We start from the raw sequence: 25,130 nt of genomic DNA on the forward strand, positions 1-25,130 counted from the left end.
GAGAATGTACAGTGGGGTTTTTTTCGGGTTCTCTGCTTCACGTTTTGATATCAGAGGCCTGAAAACTCTACTCTTGAATCATGCTACTGCGAACGTTTTTTGAATATGCAACCCATGAAGAGGCATGAAGCTCAATTGCACACGAGCATATTTCTCCTTGTATAAATATTTGTGACTCCTCTGATAGCTTATTGAATATGTATACTTAGCCAACTCATTTAGCACAAATTCCTGTCTTAGCCCTCCTTCCCTTGGGGAATTCGCTCTGGGCTTCTGCTGAAGGCTACACTTCCTAGGTTGCAGAATGGCTAGGCTGCACCTTTTCTTTTAAATTTTACTTTAAGTTCTGGGATACATGTGCAGAACATGCAAGTTTGTTACATAGGTATACATGTGCCATGGTGGTTTGCTGCATCTATCAACCCATCATCTAGATTTTAAGCCACACATACATTAGGTATTTGTCCTAATGCTCTCCCTCCCCTTGCCCTCTCCCCACCACCCCAACAGGTGCCAGTGTGTGATGTTCCCCTCCCTGTGTCCATGTGTTCTCATTGTTCAACTCCCACTTATGAGTGAGAACATGCGGTGTTTGGTTTTCTGTTCCTGTGTTAGTTTGCTTAGAATGATGGCTTCCAGCTTCATCCATGTCCCTGCAAAGGACATGAACTCATCCTTTTTATAGCTGCATAGTATTCCATAGTGTATATGTGCCACATTTTCTTTATCCAGTCTATCATTGATGGGCATTTGGGTTGGTTACAAGTCTTTGCTATTGTAAATTGCAGGCTGTACCTTTTATGAGAGATAAAGCTCTCCTCTCTAAATTCATGAACCTCATGATTCTTCTATTCACAGAACCAACAGGAGATAGATAGATAGGTATGAGAGGTTATTTACGAGGGGAATTGGCTCATGTGGTTATGGAAGCCTTGAAGTCTCGTAACAGGCTGTCTGCAAGCTGGAGACCCTGGCGTGCCAGTAGTATAGTTCAATCCAAGTCCCAAAGCTTCAGAACCCGGGAAGCCAGTGGCGTCACTCTCAGTCTGAGGCTGAAGGCCTGAGAACCTGGGTGACGGCTAGTGTAAGTCATGGAGTCCCAATGCCGGGGAGTCTGGAGCTCTCCTGTCTTCAGGCAGGAGGAAGAGAGTGTCCCAGCTCCAGGAGAGACAGAGAGGAAATCCTCTCTCTCACTCTTTGTCCTAGCCTAGGCTCCAGCTGACTGGATGGTGTCTGCCCACGCGGAGCAGATCTTCCCTCCTCAGTCCACTGACTCACCTGCTAATCTCTGGAAACACCCTCACAGACCCAGAAGGAATGCTTGACCAGTTCTCCAGGCAGTCCTCAATCTAGCCAAGTTGACATCTAAAAGTAACCATCACAGTGTACAATGCATTTAGATGTTTGCTTATTTTCTGCCTCTTCCACTAAATTGTGAGATCCAGGATAACAGTGACTTGGTACCACCAGCACTTAGAACTAAACTTTGCTTGGAACAGAGGCCACCAATAAAACATGGCTAGAGAGGAGAATGAAGGAAGGAATAATTACCAGCAGCAATAGAGACTAACGTTTCTTCTATGGCTAGGGAGAAGGAGGCTCCCCACAATGACTTTTTTTTTTTTTTTTTTTTAAGCATCTTGCGCCCACCCACATGGCCAAGGGATTAACATGTACTGATGAACTTAATGCCTCAATTCGTTGCCAGGCACTGAATCAGTCACTGTGAGCGCTTCCAATGAAGGTTTACTCTTAGACTAGGAGTGGGGTCTGTTCAACCTAGACACCTGAGCTGTAACACAGTAGCAACAGCGGACAGGTTGGAATGGATGTTGACAGGCAACTCCAATTCCCGCTACAAGAGTTCAGAGGAGGTCTATCAGAAATAGTTACCTTTAAACTGGGCATTGCATTCCAACTTGCACATGAAAAGTAGCCACCATACGAAGTCAATGAAATAATACACACTTCCCCCAGCCTCGCTCCTCCCTCCTTCTTCTAGCTAAATCCTTTGGTTTAAAATATACAGTTTGTTATTCTGTAAAATAAATAAAAAGGATACACTGTCACACAGTTGTTTTGAATGGGATGAAAAAAATGAATCAAGAAACCAATGGTTAAAATTCTGTACAAATGGACTGTGCACCAAATGGAAATGGGCTTGATGCAGAACACCTGAGAAGCTGGGGTTATGGGCATCCACCACCATGCCAGGCTAATTTTTTTTTTTTTTTTTTGTAGAGATAGGGTTTCACTATGTTGGCCAGGCTGGTCTTGAACTCCTGGCCTCGAGTGATCTGCCCGCCTCCCAAAGTCCTGGGATTCCAGGCGTGAGTCACTGCACCCAGCCAGCAGATGGCCTTTGGATTTAAACTCCAACTCTTTCTGGTTTCCAGTCTGCTGGCCTACCCTGCACACTTTGGACTTTCCAAGCCTCCACAATCACGTGAGCCAATTTCTTAAAATCTCTCTCTCTCCCCCTCCCCACACCTATCCTGTTGGTTTTATTTTTCTGGAGAACCTTAACTGACACAGAGTATCCCCTGGAGTACTGATGATAAAACTGTGGCAGAAAAGAATATGCTGTCCAGCAGCCTATGTTGTTTTCTAACAGTAGCAGTTGTGCACACCTCTGCCTTGGTGACAGATACAACTTGTGCTTCTTCCAACTGATAGCTCTTACTACTGGTCCTGGAGGCTCATTATTTTAGGGAACTATAGGCAGTTTATGCATTTTCAAAACCACTGGGGTGGTCGAACAGACTAGAACGATCAGATTCCTAGAATCTATTTACGGGAGCAACACAGCGTGATCAGGCAGTAAGACCAGGCACCAGAGCAGGGTTCAATGAACTGAGTGGACTATGATTCAGCCGAATCATTGTTTCTGGAGCCTCCGTGCCTTTCTTTGTACATGCTGTTCCCTCTGCCTAGCAGAGTCCTACTTTCATTGTGTAGTAGTCAGGGTTCTCCAGAAAAACAGACCAATGGAATATGTATATATATCCAGACATAGATTTATTTTAAGGAATAGGCTGATGCAATTATGGAGGCTGGCAAGCCAAAATCTGCAGGATGGGCCAGCAGGCTGGACACCCAGGGCAGAGCCAATGTTGCAGTTCATTTCTGAAGGCCATCTGCTGGCAGGATTCCTTCTGGCTCAGGGAGGTCAGTCTTTTGTTCTATTCAGGTCTTCAGATAATTGAGTGAGGCCCACTCACATCAAGGAGGGCAATTTGCTTTACTCAAAGTCCATCTATTTAAGTGTTCATCTCATCTGAAAATACCCTTACAGAAACATCTAGAAGATTGTTTGACCAAATATCTGGGCACTGTGGCCCAGCCACATTGACACATAAAATTAACCATCACCTATTGTTTGCTGGGAATTTCTCCTAATTCTTTAAGTTTCAGTTGAAACCTCTTGGCAGCATCAAGCTTCTTCTTCATTCCACCACTTGGACTCAGGACATTCTTATATTCGAATCCCTGTCCCACAGTACTGTAATGATTTACTCACATGCCTGTGGTCTCTGCTAGACAGTGAGCTTCCAATGGCATGGACCATGGGTCTACTGGAGGCAGTATTGCAAGATGATATGCTGGACGCTACCCAATGCCTAGCATACAGAGTTGCTCAATGTAATTCATAGAAGAAGGTGATAAATTAATGGAGGGGAATCAGGAGCTAGAAATAATAGCAGCGTTGTTATTTGATCTCCAAATAATGAACTTCTTCCCCCCAACCCCCGCTGAATATTTGTTGCTTCGGAGATGCAACAGATTTAACAGATCTACCTGGTTACTCTGCCCCAAGCACTCATGTACACACATACCTATATTCATTATGACAGACCCTGAGATGATTTGCCAAGTCAGCCCCTTGCTAATTGCCTGAACTTGGGCATGATGCTTACACTCTGAAAGCTTGTTTTCTTTTAATATCAATGAGAACAACAAGAATAATGCCAATAGCACAATGTTGTTAGAAAAATTAAGTGCCTGGCATATAGTGGGTCCTTAGTAAAAGTTGATCTTCTTCCCTTAACCATGTTTGTTTTTATTTTTGAGACAGGGTCTTGCTTTGTTGCCAAGGCTGGAGTGCAGTGGTATGATCTCATCTCTCTGCAACCTCTGCCTACCGGGTTCAAATGATTCTCATGCCTTAGCCTCCTGAGCAGCTGGGATTACAGGTGCCCGCCACGACACCTGGCTAATTTTTGTATTTTTAGTAGAAACACGGTTTCACCATTTTGGTCAGGCTATTCTTGAACTCCTGACCTCAAGTGATCCTCCCGCCTCGGACTCCTGAAGTGCTGAGATTACAGGCATGAGCCACCGTGCCCAGCCCCCTTAGCCATATTTGAGTTAACATCTGGTATATCACGCATTAACTGTTGAAAGTAACAAAGAACGTGTCAGTGAGTTCTAAAGATACTGTTAATGTCTCTTGATGACCTGGCCATCTTATTTGTCTTCTTTCACTTTTTGACCAAAAGGAAGAATGTAGATTGTGCAGGCAGTGGTCCCACATGAAAGAAGGAGAAGATAGCTGGTGTGTGCGCTATTTTATTCTTTATGAAATCAGTGATCCTTAATCTTGTCAGAAACACAGGCACTTTTGAGGATGTGAAGACAGCTAAGGACTCTTTCCCCAGAAAAATGCATATAAATGTGACACTTTGCATATAATCATAGGGTGTTCATGGGCCCCACACACTCAAGGTTAAGAACCCTGAGTCAAAATCTCCTCATTTGCTGCCTGTCCCTTGCGTCACATGTTCTCTCTCTCTCTCTATATATATATAGATACACACACATGCTCTCTGTTGCTCTCTCTCTATGTGCACAATGTTTCTCTCTCTCTCTCTATTTCTGTTTCTCTTCCGCATCTATATATTCATTCATCTGCTTAACTCACATGTTTAGGGGATAACGATAAAGCTTATGGATGGCTAGGTGGATGGATAGAAAAGTCGAGGACCAGAAGGAGCTATGGAAAGAAACACTTTAGACAAATTTAACAGAGTTTAATTGGGCAAAGAAAGATTCGTGAACTGGGCAGCTCTCAGAACCAGAATAGGTTCAGAGCGACTCCCGGTATGCACAGAAAAAGGAAAGAGCCATACAACGGAAGTGAGAACAGAAACAGCTGGATTGGTTACAGCTGGGCATTTGCCTTATTTGAACCTGCTTTGAACAGTTGGCTGCCTGTGGTTGGCTGAGGCTTAGTTACTTCTTACAAGAGTAGGTTACAGTGTGCTTACGTATCCACATCAAGTTAGGTTGCAGTTCATTATGCACAAAGAATGGCTCCTTTTGTAATTATTATTGTTGTTTTCATATGATTGATTTTAAAAGAAAACAAGCTTTCAGAATGTAAGAATGATGCCCAAGTTCGGGCAGTTAGCAAGGGGCTGCCACACAAGTCAAAGGCAAATTTAGCCCAAACTTAAAGTATGTACGGAGACAGCTTTAGGCCAAACTTAATATGACAGAACTGTGGAGTTAGATTTTCACAGATGTGTCACCTTGGAGATGTTAATGTATTATAAAGCAGAGTATAGTAATGGGTAAACTCATCTCCCAGGGCCATTTAGACAACTTCAAATACTCTGTGCAAGGTTGGACTGGACTGTTAATTCTGTCTGTATCTCAGTTTCCTTAACTTTAAAATGGGGATAACAGTAGTTCCACCATCTTGAGCTGTAAGGATTAAATAAACTAAGACATATATAGATTTTAAAATCATGTAGTTTAGTAAGCGTTAGGTAACTGTTAGCTTGCATTTTATTTTGATGACTTAAAATCACCTGTAATATAATTAGATACAAAGCATAGCATTCTACAAATAATAAGTTCAACACCACTAAGAGAAAAACTGCCACTAGAAATGTCTTTTCAGAAAAAAAGCACTTCCCTTAGGTGATTTAAATAGGGATTTTAAGTTAACAGGGTAGCTGGGATACCAGTCTTGATTTTTTTTTTTTCTTGGGACCCAGTGAAAAAAGAATCCGTTGTCTATAACATGTCTTTTCTATAATAACAAGACCTTCTCACTGGGAGAGGAACCCATGTCTACTTCTAGACATCACTAGTAGGGTTTTTGTCTTTTTGTGTCTTTTACTTAGGAAGGGCCTCTAATTATTTCTATACCAAGGCAAGAGGTTTACTATTATATAAAATTATAAACTGACACTTTCTCACGAAAGGTTGCTTAAAAGAAAAAAAAGATGAAAAAGGAAGTGTAAGCGTGCAGTCATCACTGCTAACACTTCACATTTCTAAGGCAAAAAACTGTCTAAGATTGAATTTATTTTCCCTAATTTATAGGTCTTGTTTATCTTTGGCCCTTCACTCTTCTCTTACAATGTTCTCCTTGTGTTTTTTTTGAAAATAAAATATTAACCACTGCAGAACTGCGGCAGAATCACCCAGCAAGTGCAGTGTTACCGGTTGGGAAAGAGCCATCTATCCTAGGCCAGCTCCTTGCCCCGCCGGGAGGGGAAGGTGCAGCTGAGCCTGCGTCCAGCAGATGGCGCTGCCTGCAAAACCTGGAAGAGTGGGGGAGGTCAGGGCAGGGAAGCAGGGAGCTGAGTCACAGGACAAAGGGAGAGGAGGCGGCAGGGAGGAGAGGGGGAGGCAGGACCCGAGCGGTGGCAGTGGTCGGAGTTCTGATGGTTGCAAAAGTGTGAATTGTTAATTTTGAAGTGAACATAATTTCATTCTAATTGTAATTAAGGTGGGAGGAGACACCTGCTTTCGAAGTGCATTCAGACTTGTTTGGGAATGTCAAGAAACTCGATGAGCCAGAGATCCTAGTAACTATTTGCATAAGCATGGAGGATCCTCTGGGGAGGAATTCATCCCTTGGGAAGATGGAGCTGCTACTGAGCTAGACCAGGAGCAGCTGGGGCCTGCATCACTGAGTGCTCCTTGCGCGAATAGCCAGGAAGTGGCTCAGGACTCCCCTGAACACAGCTCTGCATCTTGCAGGGGAGAGAGGGGAATCTATAAAAACTGTAAGAGATGTTTTACTAAAAGTCTCAGAAAGCACCTAGGTAGAAGCCTCTCAGCCTTGGGGCTCTTCCAGCAGAGTGTAGCACCAGAGGCCCTCCTAGAGCTGGCCCAGGCTGCCTGGGGCTGTGGGGCCGATGCTAACTGTGCTGGTCATCATGGCACACCCAGAACTGATTTCCTACCTGGCCCTGTGCCAAGTGCTTTACTTTCATCAACTTATTTAGGTTTCAAAATAAATCTAGGAAGCAGATTCTATTTTCAGTCTCATTTTACAGAAGAGGAAACTGAGGCTGACTTAACTTGTGGACAGAGCTAAGCAGTTGTTGGAAGCCACGTGGGCCTGCCCGAGGACCCATGGCTGCTGCTCTCCTTGCCTTCCATGCCTATTTAGGCTCTGGGAGCAGCCGGGCATGGCCATATTATCCACCCAGAGGACTGTGTGAGGTTGTGGTGGAGGGTGCTGAGCAATTCTGCCTGGCTTTGCCATGAGGTCTTTGAGGTGCTCCCGGACTTGAGCTAAACCTTGGAGATCTGGGTTCTGGAAAGGCGTCAGGTATTTCAGGCAGGGGCCCAGAAGGAAGAAAGCAGTAAGAGCTGGAGAGGGTAAGGTGTGCTCAGAGGCAAGAGAGGCCAGTCTGACTTGGTGGAGGGGCGGCAGCATGAACCTGGGCAGGAGATGTGGGAACTGGCAGGCTGGAATAACCTGGCACCCACGTTGGCACACTTGGGCACAAAGAGAACACAGTGGAAGGAGGGGAAGGTGACCTTCACTGCCCTGGGACTCCCAAAGCCTTTCAGTTCTTCTGTCGTGGGCTCACTTGCCAAGCTTTGAGCTCTTGGTGCTGACCAAGAGGGCACAAATTGTTCATGGGCCTTGGTCAATGCCGCATGAAGATGGTATCAGAAATGAAAAAAAAATTTTTTTCAAGAAGATTGCAAAGAAACTAACATTATTGTCAATTCTCAATTATCTGTGAGGGATAAGGTTAATTGAAACACACAGATTTCAATAGCTAATAGCTTTTCCTTCTTTTGCAACCCATCTTTTACTACAGCTTCCAGAAAAAATAGCCAAAATGACTAATCAGATTTTCACATGGACTCCTTCATATCCCCCACCTGAAGTGCTAATAAGCAGTGAAATAACCTAAGCGTGGACGCAGGAGGGAGAGGAAGGAAAAGCAGAGGTCTGGGGAACTCCCTGCCTGGATGTGAAATTCCTAAGAAACCCAGAGCTGAGGACCAGAAGATGGGATGTGAGGGGAGATCTGGGCACAACAGCTGTAGCTGTCACTGAACCTCACAGCCTCAAGGGCACCCCATGAAGCCGAATATCTTAGGAGGTGTGAAAAACCGTCTGCTGAGGGGGTTTAAGGGGGAACATAGGTATAAAACTGGGGTGAGCTGAACTGAGCACCAGTGAAAGAGGGAAAGAAATTCAGTGACAAACTCCATGCCTCATATCATTCTTTTTCCCCTTCGTTCCTCAGGACAGTGGTTCTTGTCAGGCAAATATTTATCTAATATCTGAATTATTGGTGATGTCATGCACGTCCTTGTATCTTAGAACATACTGTGATTTAGAACTGAAATCCTTTATCATCCCCGTTTCTGCTAAGCTGGATCTATTCTTGATGTAAGGATTCGGGATCTTGGGAAGAACATTTGTATCTGAGAGGAAGGCCTGGTGTGTCATCTCAAAAGCACCCCTCCTTTTTCTTATAAGCAGGGGAAATGGGTTTTGGCTAAATAAAGGGGTTGTAAGTGAGGGTGACTGGGCAGAGGGCTGGGGACAGGGAGGGCAAGTGTTTCCCACCTTTCTTGATGGTAGGGGTTTGCCAGAGAGGGAGGCAGTTGCTCCAGGGCAGGAAGAATCAGTCTGCAGCTGGGGGAGATTGAGAAAGAGGGTGAAGGCAAGACTGCCTCTCCAGGAGGATGAGAAGCAGGGGGAGCGATGGGCTCTGTGTGGCTATAGCCTATGTTTAAACCCCTGTCTGCTGTTCAGACAGCAGCTGCCCAGAGACAAGGCGCTATGGCCTCCCTCCCTCCTCTTGTAGCACATTGCCTGTTCTTCCTTGGCTTATGACTTCTCACCTCTGACAGCTGCTACTCTGGCCTCTTACAGCCCAAGAGCTCAGGAGCAGTACCCTGACCACTGCTGCGTAGTGGCTCACCAGACACGCCCTTGGAGCCAAACCATCTGGGGAGTCCCAGCGCCTGCTGGAGCCAGTTGCCTGGGGCTACATATCACGGTGTATCAAAGCCAAACAAAGAGGGTGACACCCTCAGGGGAGAGAATGTTTGAGGGTGAGCACCCACAAACGCTATTTCCATACTTTTGGTAAAATCCCCTCTTATTATTATGGGATGTGGGCAACTATGATGAAGATGAGGAGGGGGAGCTGAGCAGGAAATTTGAGCACTGTTATAATATGGAGAGGGGATTTCTATGAATTGTGAGAAAGTGTACTCGCCTGTGAGTGTGTGAGCCACTGTGCTGCTTATCTTCCTTGTGAAGTCAATAAAACTCCCTGGGATTCTATAAGCGGATGTTATCTCTGGCCATGACCCTGGTGGCCCTGGGGAGGCAAGATTCTTGAATGGCAGGGTGGGAGCTGTGTTCCTGGAAAAATAGGACTTGCAGATGGGAACGGCTTGTATCCCAAGTTGTCAGGGGCCTTGGGGTTTGTCTTCCACTCCGTGAAGGGCTAGGTGTGTTATTATTTGGCCACTAATGATGCAGTCTTGGAAAAACATCACCCTCCCAACTTGAGCTTCTTCATCTGAAAAATGAGAGGGTTGCGTAAGTAGTGTCAAAGGTGATCATTCACCTCTAACAGGCTTTTATTGTAAGTCTTTAGACAAACAGCTTACCTTTCTGACTCTATTTCTTTATCTGCATACGGGGATAATAATACCCACCCTTACCTTCTAATCTATGTGAAAGCACTTAGCGCTCTGGGAAGGAAAAAGCATTATTTAAATCGAGGGTAGAATTATTATTATATTCTATTTGTTCTCTCCTAGTCATTCATCATTGCTCTGCTCTACAATTATGCCCTGGGGTGAGTTATGCGAACAGTCACACCTGGCAAGTTTCTCGGGAGGTTGAGCATTCTGATTCTGCTGGGGGGAAAGACACCAAAAGTCTTTTATTTAGTTATTTTAGTGTGCAACCTGCTATCTATTCAGTATATAAGCCAGAACTGGAATATATTACTACCTCTAGAATACAAGACTTGTAGTTATTTGGCCTTTGCAGAGATTTTCTTGCCCTTGGATTTCTGTGGGTGTTGTCTTGACCACTTCCAACCCAGAAAAGCACACCATGAGTTCTCTGTGGCTCCCAGCAAGACCTTGATAAGGCCCCAAACTCTGACACTTGCTGGAGTTCAGAGCATAGCGAGGGTCTCCATTTCTTGGAAAATCTGCATAGCCCCACATGCATGAATAAAAGCACATTTCATTTAGCTAAGCAAACACACACAGGCTTATAATTGCTTTTGTCTTTTACCATTGTAGCCACCAGAGGCCTCCCAAATTGTGGTTGATTTTACTGTCAGTGGAAATCTACTGGGAATTAACAAAAAATTATTTTCAAATTGAATAGAATGTCTGCAAAAGTTCAAAGTCTGTTACCTTGTTCATTCAACATCGCTATTCATGCAAAATGTCATGCAAATCAGTTCTTATTTACTGAGTACTTTGCTTCAGTAACCAAAAAAATGCTAAGAAAAAAATTGCTTATGTTTAGCCATCTATTTTTCCAAAAATAGGACAGCAATTAAAGTAGTACCACATGATGTGACTGATGATATCAGTACAGAAAAAGAACACCATCTCGGTGCGTGGTGCTCAGGGCTGAGCATCTGTCTCTCATCAGGGACTGAACGGGGTATCAAGAAGAGGAGTCCTGGAGCACTAGGACAATGGGCAATGTAGATGTGATGCAGGGCACAGAATCATGAAAGTACCCTTTGTGGTGAGCAATCACGACAAATTTGCCTTCCAACAGGGCACCTCAGAGATCCCTTGGGAACTTGATTTCACCTCTCTGGGCCTCAGCTTCTTCTCTGACAGAAAAGAAGAGGGTATATTTAGGCTATGTGATTTCTCAGTCTTTACAATTCTAAGACAGTTTTCTAAAATGTTTAGAACCACGTATTGTCCGTATGTTATATGCAATTGCAACACAAGGTGCTGTGCAAAGGTCTTCTTAACCCTCATCTAACACCTTGGAGTAGGAATAGACAGCTGCATTTTTCAGATGCTGAAACAAAGCTCCAGGAAGTTAAGTCACTTGCCAATGGTCACACAACTTGGAGGTGGCAAAGTCAGGTTTCACACTCAGATCAGTTTGATTCTAAACTTCTCATTGCCTGATGCTGTCTTTCATGCATTCCCCAAATGACAGAGTTAAGTTAACTAACCTAAGGAATTTAGCTCCTGGGGTGTAGTATTGACTGCTGGTTGCTGTACCAGTTTGGAATTGCACTAGTGGTAAGGAACAGGCCGAATAACTAAAGGCTTAAGCACACATGAGCTTATTGTCTCATGTAAAAGTATGGCGATTGGCAGCCTAGGGCAGGTGAGGTGGCACTGGAGGCACCAGGGCCTCTGGTTCCTTCTGTCTTTCTGCTTCACTATCCTTGGATGTGATTTCCATTCTTAATACTGACTCATGGTCCAAGATGGCTAATGGAGATGCAGCCATCACATTTAGGCTGCAGGCAGAAGAAAACAGTAGGCAGGGGCTCCAAGCTGGGTTATCTCCCTTGAAGCAGCATTTCAGAAGTTCCACACAGCTCTTCTGCTTATATCTCATTGGTCGGTTTTAGTCACATGGCCACAACATAGTGGTGACAATGTAAAGCAGAGAAATAGAATCTTTATTCTGGGTTGCAAACTGTACAGCTAAACACTAGGGTTTATGTTACTAAGGAAGAAGAGAGAGTGGGTATTGGGAAGCAAATTGCAGTCTTTGCCACAGTAATCAACTCCACATCTACCCTCAGCTCTTTTCTGCTGATGGAGGCTGGTTTTGATCAAATTTCTACCTCTCCTTAGCCTCTCAGGTAATCTTGAATAGTCAAAGTCAGTCACAGTGGCATCACTTGTCATACCTGGGATTTGGTGGTGATTAGCATGTAAACCAGTTTTGGATAATGAGATATGAAAGAGCTTCTGGGTGAGGCTTCTTTGCTCTTAGCAAAGAGATGCTTAGGAATAGACTGACTTTCTTCTTCAACTAGACATTGGATTGTCTGGCAATAACACCTGGAAATCTAGTAGCCATCTTTGTAATCATATAGGGAACGTACATCTGAGGACAAAGCTGTACCTGGAGGATGGTAGAGGGGAAAGTCAGAAAGAACCTGGGATGAACTGACCAACTCTGGACTTCTTATGAAGTGCTTTTCCATATTGTTTAAGCCAGTCAAATCAGGGTGTCATCTAACTTGCAGCTAAAGGCATCCTGACTGATGTGCAGGAGAAGGAAAAAAGTGACCCATTATCCATTTCTTTATTCTGTATAAGTCCGTTCTCACATTGCTATAAAGAACTACCTGAGACTAGGTCATTTATAAAGAAAAGAGGTTTAATTGACTCACAGTTCTGCAGGCTGCACAAGAAGCATGACTGGGGAGGCCTCAGGAAACTTATAACTGGCAGAAGGTGAAGGGGAAGCAGGCACATGTCACATTGCTGAAGGAGGAAGAGAGAGCAGGGGGAGGAGCTACACACTTTTAAAAACCAGATCTCGTGAGAACTCATTCACTATCATGAGAACAGCAAGGGGGAGATCTGCCTCCATGATCCAATCACCGTGTACTAGGGCCCTCCTCCAACGCTGGGGATTACAATTCAACATGAGATTTGAATGGCAACACAACTCAAATCAAATCAATGCCTTTGGGATGGCAAGCTAGGCATCAACTTGTGCCTGTCTTTGAGTTGTACTCTCTGTATTCTATTTCTTACAAGAAGTATCTTTGCTTTTTATTTCTGTAGAGAGAATATCTTGAGATAGAGTATTTAACAGCTCAGATTAGAATCAGAATATTTCAGGATTACAAGGGACTAAACTCCCTTGCTCAAGACTCTGAGAAAGTCAGTGATTTCCCTAGGGTCACACATTTAGTTAGGGGTAGAATTTGGACTAGGAGCTAGGCCTTCTGAAGACCTCCCAGTTCTTCAATCTCTCTCTTTGTTTGCCTGTGGTCCAACCGCTACTGAAAGGTCTGGAATGCTGGTGGGACTGTGTTGGTCATGGTTAGGACTCTTTTCTATAGAGACGGCCTCTGTGACCATGTCTTTCTGCCCGTTCCTTATGACTCCTCTTGTTTCCAGGCCTCAGGGCCCATCGTGTTGAGAATGATAACTTAAGACTGTAAGCAGGGGTGATTTTCAGCTTCAGCTGTTGCCAACAACATCAGCCATGGCTGTCACCCTGCCTCCCTGCCTTCTCTGCCAATGCACACTGGAAATCATTCGGATGGCCATGTCCCCTTCTCACGAAATCAGAACCCAAAGGGTTTCTGAGCACTCAAGCCCCATCTGCTCCTCATTCTAGACCATGTCATGTCACAATTACTCCCAATGCTGTTTCATTTTGCCAGGCGGTGCACACCTGACTGGGAAAAACTCCCCGGTGAGCATCAGAAGTGTGTGCAGCTGTATGGGGCGGTGGGGGAGATGCCCTGGCACCTAGGTGATAGGCTCGGTCATGCTCGGTGGATCTTGTTCAAGAGAGGCAGTGTGGCAGTCATAAGCTGGAGGTCAGACAGACCCATCTCAACCTCTTGCTAACTGTAAGAACTGGGACAGGCTATTGAAATTCCCCGAGCCTTAGTTTTCTTACCTGTAAATGGAGCATAAAAATACCTGTCTTGTAGAATTCTAGTAAATACTAAATGATATAATGTCCATAAAGTATCTAACAGACACTCTATAGACTATTAATTTGAGGAAATATCTAGGAGACACTCGATAGACTATTAATTAAAAAATAAACTTTTGTCATGAAAGTTATAATAGTATTTAGGCTTCAATTTGTGTTTTGTTTTTTCTGAGTTAATACACTTTGCTCAGCTGGGCTTGGTGGCTCATACCTGAGTAGTCCCAGCTACTCAGGAGGCTGAGATGGGAGGATCACTTGAGCCCAAGAGTTTGAGGCTACAGTGAGCTATGACTGCACCCTTGTGCTCCAGCCTGGGCAACAGAGAGACTCTGTCTCTCAAAAACAATCAATCAAACAACAAACAACAACCAAAAAACCCACCTCTTTGCTCCTCTGTTTACTTGATACTTACGGGTTCCTTGGGACCTAAGGAAGAGGTTAGGTCCCAAGGAGAGGACCCAAGGAGGAGACATCTTGGTCTCCTCCCACCCAATCATAGCTTCTTAGCATGAAGGGAACTTGGAGTTCTCTCACCTGACATGCTTGGTCCTGACTTCTCATGGACTCTGCTTAGCAAATAGGACCAAGACAAAGGAAGTCAACCCAAGAGGTGGAGTTTGTTTTTCCATAACTCCATGAGCTATTATCATCCCACCAGAAGAAAATATCTCCCAAGAGACCACTGAGGTACCATAAAGAGCAGCAGCACCAGGGTGAGGGCCTATGGTGGCCATTAGCCTGCTAAGCCATCTTATCTCTCCCTAACTACCCCAGCCACTGCTCTGATTCTTAATCAACTGGGCTGCCCCCTTTCCTCTGAGATTTCTTGGATCTCATGTGGTCTTTCAAAGGGTAGACAACCCTAGAGAGAGGGCAGCCTCAGGTATTGTCTCAATCACCTTAGGAAGAGATTAAACCAAAGAATGAACTGGGCGAATAACAGAGATGATCCCCCTTTTTCTCTGTCCACTGAGAGTTCCACCTCCTGAAATGATGACCTACCTAATGTGACCTTGATAACTTAATATTATCTTTGATGTTTACCATCCTCCCTGGAGATGGAACGAGGAGGACCGAAGACCTTGAGTTTTTTCTTGAGTTCCTTGCATGTGATCAACAATGACATCATTATAGCTGGTGAATTTGGTTAATTCTGTTAGTGTTCTCGATTTAATTGCAGTGGTCATATTAGCTTCCTGTTCAAACACTGCCATATGGCTCTCCTCTTGCTATTAGTCTCGTGTCTGAACTGATGACTTAGGGATACCAATTCTCCACTATGGGGAGCAGGATGTCCACATCAGCACAAGCATTCTTGAATAAATCTCATCATTCAGGGAATACCTTTCATGCCTTCTACTGAAAAGAAAATAGGCCAAGGAAATAGTAAATGAAAAAAAGCTAAACAGATTCTTAAAAAGGAACATTTGCTATCTCAAGATTTGAATACCTGGAGGATATCTGATGACAAAGCCAGTTAGTCCTCCTACCATGGGGACACTTGAAAGGTCTTCATTAGGTACTTGTTTCAGAGATTGGTAGGGGCTTATGGAACAAAAGCTGCTGGGCAGAGATTTCACTGCCATGTCGGAGGGCCAGCCCCTGAAGTCTGCTCAAAGCCCCTGTTCTTTTTTGGCCATCTGGTCTTAAGTACCAGAGGGCATGCTGGGAACTGGTGAAGGACAGAGAGAGATGTATTCAGGAGCATGGTCCACTGAGGCTCCTGTGACACAAGTGGCTGTCTTTAATTTGTCCAGCATTTTAAATGGGAGAGTGGGCACTGGCTCTGTGTTGCCCCGATGTGATCCCACATCCGCGAGTCCTCCCTTTTCCCCAGTGCTTTACGCTTCTCTCTGGAGGCAGTAGATGGCTCTCTTGGGTACTGATTTCTCCATCCTTTGCTCACTCACACCTCCAATCCTTCTGTTCTTTATCTTGTTTTCCCCACTAAAGTGTATTCATGAATATAGATCCTTCCCTTTTATGTTTATTGTTTCTTTACTTCTCCATCAGCTTTTTCATTCTCCAGTTTTCAGCCTTTTCTGGTCTCTCCCTCTCCTCCTCATCCTCCAATCTGCCCTTTCCTCTCTCAAGCTCTCCTTCTCCTCTGTTTTCTACTCACCATTTTAATTCTGTATTCTCTGTCTCTGATTTTCATCCTAATAGCTCCATCTTTTTGTCTTCTCTCTTTACCCCTTTCTCTCTGTCTCCTCTCCAGAAAGAGCTCTCTGAATGCTGAGGGTGTGTTAAGATAGGTTTTATCCGTGCTTTGATAAAAGCAAGCACTTGATGCAGAAATATTTTACCGAGAAACCCTCAGCTCTTCATTAATCTTCAGGCTCGGCGGTGGCTCGCACGCTCGTGTCCCATGTTGTTATTCCACAGGCGTATATTTAAGGTTGTATTTCACTCCAGGATAAGATTGATTTTTCCAAGATAAGTTATTAGTTCCTGAAGTGGGCCATTATTATGGATGAGGAAGCTAAGTGGGTTGAGCTTGGTGTTGTACAAAATACGTAACAACCAAGGCGGAAATAGCACTGCCTCATGAAACTGTGCAGTGGCTTGGAGGTCATGGCCTCTGCAGAGCCTGCTTGACTCCTCAGGCCAGGTCAGGTGCTCTGCCTGGGTGCTGTTGTGCTATGCATTCTTCTCCTTCATAGCCTCTATCTCCTGCCTATGTGCTCAGCTATCTCTGCCAACAAAGCATAATCTCATACACTGTCTGGTATGCAGTGGGCAATCCATGCATGGAGTCCTCAGAACACCAGGAGATCCCCGTGAGAGCCTTCCTCCTACGCAGCCTCTTGTCTGCTCACCTCTAGAGTGGTGGAGTTTCCATGGGTAGCTGCATTAAGAACTCCCATTCATTTGAGAAACCTGAGAGCATTTCACTTCAAATAGATATCCCCACTGATTATTCAACATTTTACTTCCAGGCCTGTGTACTAGGAAATATAGGCATTAAGGACACCAAAATAAAGAAAGACCTAGCAAGAGGTCCTTCTCCAATCTTTAATTTAACTTTCCCAATCCCAATGCCACATTTTGTCTTTGTAGTTGTCTGAAATGACGAGTCTCCTTGGCTTTGCCCTTCTGGCCCCATTGGATGTGAGCTGTGATCTCTGCTGGTGTAGTTCATGGGCCTGGACGGAGGACTCACTTCTGCTGGAATTTTCCAATGTATATTTTCACCATTTTAATTGCAAACATATCTTCCTGATCAGGACTTGTGTAGAATATGCTATCAGATTTTCTGGAGATTAACATCCTCACATGATTTTTGTTTGCAAATAGGTCTGCAGCCTGTTTTTTTTTCTTCCCAGAATTATTTTCAGCATTATGAACAAGTTTCAAAAATCACTTGGTTTTAGTGCTGCATTTAGTACACAAAAATGTCATTGAGCCCCACTATGGTTATGGGAGCCACCCTTATCCACAAAGTCACATTGCTTACAAACTTGCCCAATTTGAGGAATTTCAAAAACTTGCCCCATAAGAGTTATTTTCTGAGGATGACAGGTGAGTTTATTATTATCTTGCGTGTAATGATGGTTCATGGATGTCTACATATGCCAAAACCTATCACATTGCACATTTTAAATATAGGTGGTTTATTGTGTGTCAGTTATACCTCAATAAAGCTGTTTAATAAAACCTCACTGGATCCAAAAATTCTCTCCCTTTCCCCTACCTGAAATTTAATTGTTTTGTCTCACCGTCTTTGGCTTCATCAATCACAGTCATTTGGTTCTATCAGTTTTGATGAAGCAAACACGGCTGGGAGAATAAAAATATACCCGACAGATTCTCTCACTCTTGTGCCAATTAAATGAGTTTGCTTACTTTTTTAACCACTGGGATTCAGAGCTGTAAGTAGACAGAACTGGAATTCAGATGAGGAGGGAAAAGAGAGAGAAGTAATTTTGGAACCTAGGAAAGTTTGGAGAATGAGGGGACGGGGTAAAGCCACTGGGTAACCAATCAGGTTCTGGAGAGGAGGACCCAGAGATAAAAGCGTTAAGTGAATTTGTGTCACAGGGCAATGTTGTAACTGATCAAAGAACGGCCCTGTCCTTCTTGTGTTTGTTAGGGTGAATGGTGGATCTGCATCTTGAAGTCAGGCACACATGAACGTGACTACGGGCCCCATTACTGATTAGATGTCTGACCTTTGGCAAATTTCTCAACTGGCCTTAACTTCAATTTCCTTGTGTGTAAAAGGGTATAAGAATCGTTATCTCACACAGGTGTTGTGAGGTCCAGACAGGATAATATAAATGAAGAGATTGCCTTGTACAACACGGCTTATGTTTCTCCCCATTCTCTTTTAACTTTTTCTTAAGACATATTTTACATATATATATATATATATTTAAAGCTTCATCAAATTTATTAAACAATGTATATAAATGTGTTTTTTTTCTAATTCTGTAAGTAATCCATTCTAAGCATTTTGAAAAATACAGAATACAAATCCATCAATTGAGGGGGCGGGAATCTCCTTCCATGTGAGTTCTTGTGAGAAAACAAACACGCTAGCATGTAAGTGCTCACTGTAACCTGGATAGACCCCTGTTACAGGCAAGGGGCTGTGGAGTGATAGGAGATGGGAAACTGCAGGCATGCGTTTGGCTCACTACCTTGTTACCTTTGGTCAGCTCTGATTTCCTTTCTACTTGTTTTTAGAGATACTGTTGTCTTATTTTAAACACTAGGTAAAATAAAAATTTGAAATACTTTTAGATTGTAACGTTGAAGAATGCTTGCTCTGTGTTGAGAGCGGAGGGTGGGTGTACCACATGATCCAAAGCAGCTTTTGCTGTTCTACCGTTTCCTTTTTAATAAGGCCAAACCCAGAGCACCCAATCATACGCTTGACTTGCTGATTTTTTCCCGACCTCCAAGCACAACAGAATTAGCCTGCAAGCCCCAGAGCCTTTGCATTATCGCTCACTCCTCTCCTCTTCCCTCCAGCTCCAGCTCTGTCGCCCAGCTCTGCCTGGTCCCTCTACCTCACACGTCTGCTCCAGCATCTCTGCTCCCCCTCCAGTTGTCACTCTGTTCTGCACACACACAATATTTTCTTTCCTTGCCAACCACTCCACCATCAGTGTGCCAACCAACCACTCCTTTAAATTCCTCAAATTATAGTCATGCTATCAAGAGCTGGAAGAGACTCCAGGGTCTTCTACCTCTAGTGTTGCATTAGTGCCTAGTTCAAGTAGACACAGCTAGAGTGCCCTGACTCTGATATCCTTTCTCCCAGCTGCGTGTGGCCTGGAATGCACTGGGAGGATGGGCCAAAGTGGAGCAAGAGATCACTTGCTAAGTGCAGCTGGCCAGGATCCCCTGGCATCACTGACTTTTAAAGCCAGCGGAAGTTCAGGAGCCCCTTAATTTTGGCATCTTGTGTGTCACAAGGAAAAAGTCTTCTCTCTAAAGAGTGCATCTGCCTGTGCTTCTCTTAAACCTAAACATCTCCTGTGTACTCCCATAACTGAGGGTCTGTTTCAATCCCTACCCCATAGCCGTCAGTGTCCTCACAGCCCAGCCAGAGTCCATAGTGCCCCAACTCCCAGACGTGCACACGGGACACCGCAGCCACAGACGCACTCCCTTGTCTATGATGTAGGTCTTCGCAGATGCTGTGCCCTCTGACTAGAATGCTCTCCACACTTTCCCACTTGGAAAATGTCTGGTCAAACCCTTCTTGGTGATGACTTGCCTATGTCTTGGGCACCTTGCATGTTACCATGAGCCCCTTAAGACCCTAACAATGGTAATAACAATGAAAAAGACAACAGTGGCAACCGACATTTATTGATTATGCCAATAAAGATTCATTATTTTATTTAATCTTCGGAAACAACTTTATTATAAAGCTACTTTTAGGGGTAAGGAAACTGAGCTTTCTAGAGGTTTAGTCATTTACCCAAGGTCACAGCTAAAAAATGGTGGCCTGGGGCTCAAACTTAAGCTTGTCTCATTCCAGAGCCCAAATGTCACTGTGCCTCTCACCACTTATGCTGCCTTGGCAACTGTCTGTGAGCAAGGCTTGCTTCTCAAGGACAGGAGCCCTTGGCATATCCCTAGTGCCTAGAACAGTGCCTGGTATATGCTAAGTGTTCAGTGAGTGAGTGTTGACTAACTGAATCAACAAATAAATTTCAACAGAGCCCTCCCTTCCTCTCCCCCAATAGTCCTTGAACCAAACCCAGGGACTTGGGTGGAGAGAAGTTCCTCCGTGCCCAGGAGCAGCAGCAGCAGATGGTGCTGCGGGGATATGCTCTCTCTACTCTTGCACCGAGCTGCTCTCTCTCCATCCCCTCTCCTCCTTCTCCGAAGCAGCCCCATGTACTAGGAAGATGGCCAAGTGAGGCCACTAGCCTTCCAGCAGGAAACACCTGGCTGGTCAAAGCCTTTTGCAGTGCTTTGTTTCCACAATTACCTTTTATTTCCCTCTCTCTCTTAGATTTCATGCAAAGCCAACTGGTATTTTTCTTTTAAAAACAGCTGAGAACAACAGATGGAAGGGTAGGGGGAGGTGGAGGCACAGTGAAAGGCAGGAAGGGGGCAAGCAGGGGCTGTGGATGAGGGGGACGTCCTGAAACATGTGAGGTCGGGAAAATGCCAGACAGGTCAGCAGAGGTAGGGAAGGAAAAAAGAGCTGAAAAAACGAGCAGCCTCCATATGTGTGCATGCACATGCACACCGCACTTTCAACATACCATTAAAATAGAGAAAGAAATGTTCTGGTTTCCGTAGCAACAAGGCCTATTGGTGCTTCAGCCAGAGAAACTTATTGGAAAAAAAGGCATTTGCCTGTTAAGGAGTCTGATGAATCGGGAGATAATTATACAGCATTCCACCACCACTAAAGACACACAAATACACTCCAGAAATTATTTTAAAGAGCATAGATTGTCACAAATCCCACAAAGGCAGGGGGTGGGAGTGAGGCAGCAGGCGAGGAAAAAAGGCCACTGGAATGATTCTAGGTGAACACCCAGGGAGGGGGCCCATGCGAGGCGGAGACTGGAGCCAGCTCACAGGTCAGTTGTCAGAGGCGAACATGAAGCAGAGCTTGACATGTTTGTATTTGATTCTAAGGGGCCAGAACATTGAGTCCTATCTTCTTTGTCCTTTTAGGAAGTGGGTGGGTGGATCTGTCATGTCTAAACAGTTAGATTCAGTATGAGAGAGTTCGCTGAGAGCAGTGGGATCCGCGCTGTTAGGGCCCTACTTCTGCAGAGGAATGAGCTGTGTGAATGTCATAGGACATCTGCTCCCCCAGATGGGGTGGGACAGAAGAGGAGAATCTTCAACACTGAGTAGAGGATTGTAGAATCTTCCTTAGGGTGGAAGGAAAGGAGATACACAATTGTATTTCTCATAGCACAGGACACTGGGCTAGGCACATAACAATTGCTAAATAAAATACCTAGTGAGTGAAGGAAAGATCGAATGGATACATGGATGGATAGATGATTATGTGAGTGAATTGATGAATAAATGGGATAAAAAAATTGTGAATAACTAGGTTCCTGACTTCTCTCCTCTTGCTCAGCCCTAGGAACTTAATTGCAAATCAGTTTTGTCCTCCAGAAGATGGTCACTGAGTAGTCAGAGGTTCCGTGGTGAAGCTTTTGGATGAGAGTCATGCCCTGCAATTAGCCCCAAGATCTGAGGCTAAAGACGGCCCAGCATCTTCAAGAGCCTATCACCTTTGAAGATTCAGAGGTGTTGCATATATTCTCCTTCCCCCTCGTAGATGATACGCCTTGTGATAAGCCCTTCCAGTGTTCCACCCTGAATTAGAGGGAAGAGCTTGCCCACTTCATCACAGCACCAGGACCACTTTCTTAGCTCTTGGGGCTCAGGTGAGCCCTCAACTTCTGTCTGAGGGAGTTTCCCTATCCTCTGATCTCCGAGAGTGCTCCGTGAGCCCCTCGGCTGCCCTTTCTTCACACAGGCTGTCTAGAATCATGACTTCTTATTTAGTTTTTCCCGTGTGTATGTTGCACCTCTCCCACTACACTATGCTCCTTAGTGGGAGGAGCCACCTGGAGAACCTCTTCAGAGCTGGAGCCATTAGCGGGCCGCATATCGAAGCACTGCATATTTGCAATGCTGACACCAAGGAGAAGGGCATTGATCTGTAGCCTTGAAGAATTGGCTGAAGGCATCAGACTCCACCCTCAGCTAAGATCAGCTCTGTGCCAAGAAACCCCTTGCACACTAAACACACGTACACCACATGCAACATTTTGTGGTGGCAGACATGGGCTAGAGGGCTGCGTGAACTGATGAGAAAGAAAGGGAAGGAGTCAGGGAAAGTCCTGGAGGACTCATCCCCTTGCTACTCATAGGCACTTTATCTATTATTGAACTGAGTCTGTCACAGTCCAGCCCAAAGGGATCCTACCAGGGAAGGGAACGCAGAACCACAATAGACAGCTTCTTTGTCCTGGAAGTAGAGATGAGGCAGGATTCTCTTTATCACCACAATCTTAGAAGTGCATTTTGCTTATATTTTGTTTTTTGAATAAGGAAAAGAAGGTTCAGAGAGGTTGAGCAAATTGCTCAAGGTTACGCAGCTAACATATGGACATGGATTGAATTTACACTGTCCCTCTCCAATGTCCAGGCTCTCAACTCTGATATTATATTGACTGTTTGGACTCAGGCTCACTGAAGGGACTGGAGGAAGCCAAAGTATGTTTTATTTCCTTGAATGAATGCCTATTTGAAAACACAGCTTGGTTTGGGAGTATGAAAGAGAAAAAACAGGTCAGAGTTCTTCTGCTACTTAAAATGAAGATGAGGGAAACGGTTCAGAGCAGAGAAAAACTTTTAAGTCTTATTTTGTGTAAGCATCATATTAAACAGATTCCATTCCAACTATAAACAGATTTTCACATTTCCACCTTCCCCCTCCCATTACCCTCCATCAGCCCCCACCATCCCCAACAGATTGTTCCCTTCCTTCCTGTTTATATTATAAGAAAGCAAAATTGGCTTCCCCTTCATTCTCCACCTCCCACCCTGCACCATCTGGGGGTGCAGAGCTCTTACCCCATTTTTTTTTTTTTTAATACTCCCTCGACTTCCCGTCCAGCGGCCCATTCGCTTTTGAAGCTCTGCAGCAAATGCCTCCAGCGGCCGCCAGGGGTCGCAGTCGAGCAGCTGACGCCGCCTCTGCGCAGCGGAGCAGGGGCCGCTGGCCGGGAATCGCAAGCCGGTCTCCTGTGCATATCAGCGCGCAGCGTTAATCAGGCCGCAGCCTCTGCAGTGCTTTGCGAGGGGAGTCAGAGACTAGGACTGGGAATGAGACCGGGCCTTTTCGGGCCGCTAGAGCCGGGCCACCTCAACTCTCCCGCGCTAGGCTGAGAGCACACAGTGCTCAACGAAGTGCAGCGAGGCCAGCCGCTCGCCTGGCCCAGGGTCGAACCTTGCCTCCCGGGATTCCTAAACACAGGGGACCTGCGAGTCTGTGGACAGCAGTGCCTGCCAGGCCTGAAGTCATCAGCAATGGCGGGAGGTGGCGTAGAGGGACAGCTCTTGATGTAGATGGGGAGGACACCTCCCCTCCAGCTCCTGCCCTCTTATTGCCCCCAGCCCCTCTACAACCCAGGCCCCTAGAAGCCAAGTGGCAGCTCTGTCCCTGCACACCCGTGGGCACTCCCCAGACCCCTGCCGGTTCTCAGGCCACCCTCAGACAGATTTGGCTAAATCTCCCATGGTCTTCTCATGTGCCTGGAAAGCCAGGCCTCTGCCAGAAGCTTATCAGATGGGAGGCAGAGCAGGGGAGGGCCAGCACGCGCTTCCTCTAGCATGAATTTTTCAACATTACATTTTCATCTCTCTGCCCTATTTCTCTCAATTCTCATCTCTGAAAAGAGCAGCGCAGTTCCCTCCCACTGCTCTTTTTAGAGATGGATCTACTTCTTCAGATTTGATGCAATTACTGGGCAACAAAGATGGAGGCACTGGGGGAAGAAAGGAGGACCGGGAACAGAGGAGAGAGGAAGGGGCCTGTCAGCCCAGATGCCTGCAGGTGCGCCCAAGAGAAGCTGTGGCGCTGAGATGCTTGCCACTCTTGGGCAACACTGTTGAGCTCTTTTACTCAAACTGTTGAAGTGAAACACCAGGGGCCCATGATGCACCTCCATTTTTTCTTCCTCTTTCTCCATCTGCCTCTCCCTTTCATCCCTCCTTCCCTCCTTTCCTTTCTTCCTTCCTTAGAGACAGACACAAGTACACATATAGACATGCCTATGCATGTGCTTATAATACAAGTCATACTTGGATCTTTTGTAATAAGTTCTAAAGGCATAAGGCACTATGGGGTGGGGGAGAGATCTGATCAGTTTCTTGAAATAAGTGGGATTTGAGTTGGATCTTGAAGAATGGGTAGGACTTCTGCAAGAGGGAGGAAGACAGGCCACTGAGAGAGAAAAGCTTGAACAAAGACATAAAAGTGACAGATGCCACAGCAGTTGGAGAGAGCCATGAGTAGGCTGCAGTGGCTCCATAGAAGGTAGAGGGGAAGAGGATGTTTTGGGCATAAGCCTGCAGAAGTTGGACCAGAAAATGGAGAACCCTAGAGCCCAAATGAGGAGTTAGTGCATTGGTCTGTAGACTGTGAAGCCCATCAAAGTTTTCATGGCACAACAAATCTATGGTTGTATTAGTTCATTCTCACACTGCTATAAAGACATACCTGGGACTGGAAAATTTATAATGAAAAGAGGTTTAATTGGCTCACTGTTCTGCTGGCTGTACAGGCTTCTGCTTCTGGGGAGACCTCAGGAAGCTTACAGTCATGGCAGACGGCAAAGGGGAAGCAGGCATATCTTCATATGGCCGGCAAGAAATAGAAAGCAGGGTGGGGATCTGGGGGAGTGGTGCTATACACCATTAAACAAGCAGATCTTGGGAGAAGTCTATCACAAGGACAACAAGAGGGAAGTCTGCCTCCGTGATCCAATCACCTCCCACAAGGCCCTACACTGAGGATTAATTACAATTCGACATGAGATTTGGGTGGGGACACAGATGCAAATCATATCAGTGGTTTAGGGATATTTCTCCAAAGGATGGGTAGATAAGGGATTGAGGTGCTGGGGGTTGGCAGCTGGGCATGGAAGGTTTCGGGGGCTGTTGTGGTAGTACAGATGGAGACAGTCAGGGCCTGACCTGAGGC

This window comes from Theropithecus gelada, chromosome 11 (assembly GCF_003255815.1).
Source record: "Theropithecus gelada isolate Dixy chromosome 11, Tgel_1.0, whole genome shotgun sequence".
Classification (NCBI taxonomy): domain Eukaryota; kingdom Metazoa; phylum Chordata; class Mammalia; order Primates; family Cercopithecidae; genus Theropithecus; species Theropithecus gelada.